Here is a 2,269-nt window from a genome sequence, read left to right on the forward strand (position 1 = left end):
GTTCTTGTCAAAGTAGCACAGGACATTACTTTCATATACTTAGTCTCGACATAATCGGACTTATTAAATTATTATAATCTATACAAGACATAACATTACGCAGATCCAATGTAATTCAATTAGCAGACATAATATATCACGTTGTTCAGATAGTCTTAAAAGACCTAGTTTTGTGTACACAGTAGAATGAATTGGTCGTAATCCACTTGGGTACAGATTTCTCTTTATACAGTGGTAACCCAACTACATGTGAAGGCTAAGTTCAAGCCTCCAATGCTCCATAGCCTAAGTACTGCTAGAGTGTTTTGTATATGAGTATTGATTCTCTTTCAACACAGGTAAGAAAGAGACACTCCCTTGACAATCCTCCTCGAACCATAGGTTAAGTCGGGTCACATGATATAATTAATAGTTGGCGCCAATTTCAGACGTCACAAACCAGCAATATTCTTGAATTATCCAATGATAGTTACGTACTTATACATGTCAATGAGACCACTACAAAACATATATGGATACACATACCCATTTCTTGATGAATGATGTATAGAATAATAGTACAATGATCTAATACCTTCGTTTTAGCTAATAACGAAGATACTAGCATGGTAGTATATTAAAATGATGAAATAAATACGTGGTAGCATGACAAATTGTAAAAGAGGGTGTGCACCTCAGGAAGTAAATGAGTCTTGGTATAGTAAGACACCTTGTGAGGAGATGCAAGGCATCATGGACATCAATATCGCTTATTCTCTCCTCCATTCTCTTCAGGTCATTCAGTTTGTTCTTGAGGACCCTGTCGATGGCCTGGTGGCCCAGCGGTGCTCCCAAGAGGGTGCTTTTGGATGGAGTGGTAATAAACACTTCAAGGAGGATTGTTCACACAGCATTGATTATTCTCTGGTTCGCTGTGATGATTTCACACTTGGAGGGATTGAGGATGAGTCCCAAGGCTCTCTGCACAGGCTGGAAGTTAGTTCTCTTACTGCCAAGCAGAAGAGAAGTGGAGCGAGTGGGTCACCCTGCTGAACACCCTCTGATGAGAGAATTTCATGTTCATCAAACAGAAGAATTGAGGGTTTGCTGTAGCCGGCTGAAATGAAGGGTAAAAGACTGGGGAACCGATCCCGAACGGCTGGCAAGACCGCTTCTCTTTTCACCATATTAAAGACATTTCTACAGCCAAGTTTGACTATGGCCTTGCCTTCTGGTAAGTCCCTTATGCAGGCCCTTGTTGCATGAGCTGCGGCTTCACTGCCTTGAGAGACCCCAAAGCACAGTTGGTGTGGCTGGAGTAAACTGGCAGCTTCTAGGCGAATGTTTCTTACTGCTGCTTTGGCAACGAGACGGCGAAGAGTGTTTCCAACCGCAATGGGTCTGATTCCCTCATCCTTCTAATTCAAAGTGCTTAATGAGGCTCCAAAAAAGAAAGGTTTGATTTCTTCTGGGATCCACCAGGCCAGGCAGTTGTTGACGAAGGTTGTTAACTCGGTTTACCTGAAGTTTACATGGAGAGAGTTCAGATGCAGATGCAACGAGTACTTGATTTACCATCTTTTTGAGGTGTTGTGGTCGAATTCCAGTGTAACCTCCTGCAGATCCTGCTGGAAATGACACTATGGCCTTATAGACTTCTGATTCTGGCAAAATTAATTGTTCAGTGATGGGGTCTTCCTCAGGGTTCTTGTTGACGACTATGATGCCCCTGGTTGGGTGTTTGTCTCTTAGTGCTTGGGTTGTGGTCTCATGTTTGGGAGCTACAGTGTCGTCACTTTTAATTATTGTGATTGCTCCCACTGTACTGTATATATATATTTCTTTTCTTTCAACACACCAGCCGTATCCCACCGAGGTGGGGTGGCCCAAAAGGAAAAACAAAAGTTTCTCCTTTCATATTTAGTAATATATACAGGAGAAGGGGTTACTAGCCCCTTGCTCCTGGCATTTTAGTCGCCTCTTACAACACGCATAGCTTACGGAGGAAGAATTCTGTTCCACTTCCCCATGGAGATAAGAGGAAATAAACAAGAACAAGAGCTAGTAAGAAAATAGAAGAAAACCCAGAGGGGTGTGTATACATATGCTTGTACATGTATGTGTAGTGTGACCTAAGTGTAAGCAGAAGTAGCAAGACGTACCTGAAACCTTGCATGTTTATGAGACAGAAAAAACACCAGCAATCCTACCATCGTGTAAAACAATTACAGGCTTACGTTTTACACTCACTTGGCAGGACGGTAGTACCTCCCTGGGCGGTTGCTGTCTA

This window comes from Cherax quadricarinatus, chromosome 74 (assembly GCF_038502225.1).
Source record: "Cherax quadricarinatus isolate ZL_2023a chromosome 74, ASM3850222v1, whole genome shotgun sequence".
In the NCBI taxonomy this organism is placed as follows: Eukaryota; Metazoa; Arthropoda; class Malacostraca; order Decapoda; family Parastacidae; genus Cherax; species Cherax quadricarinatus.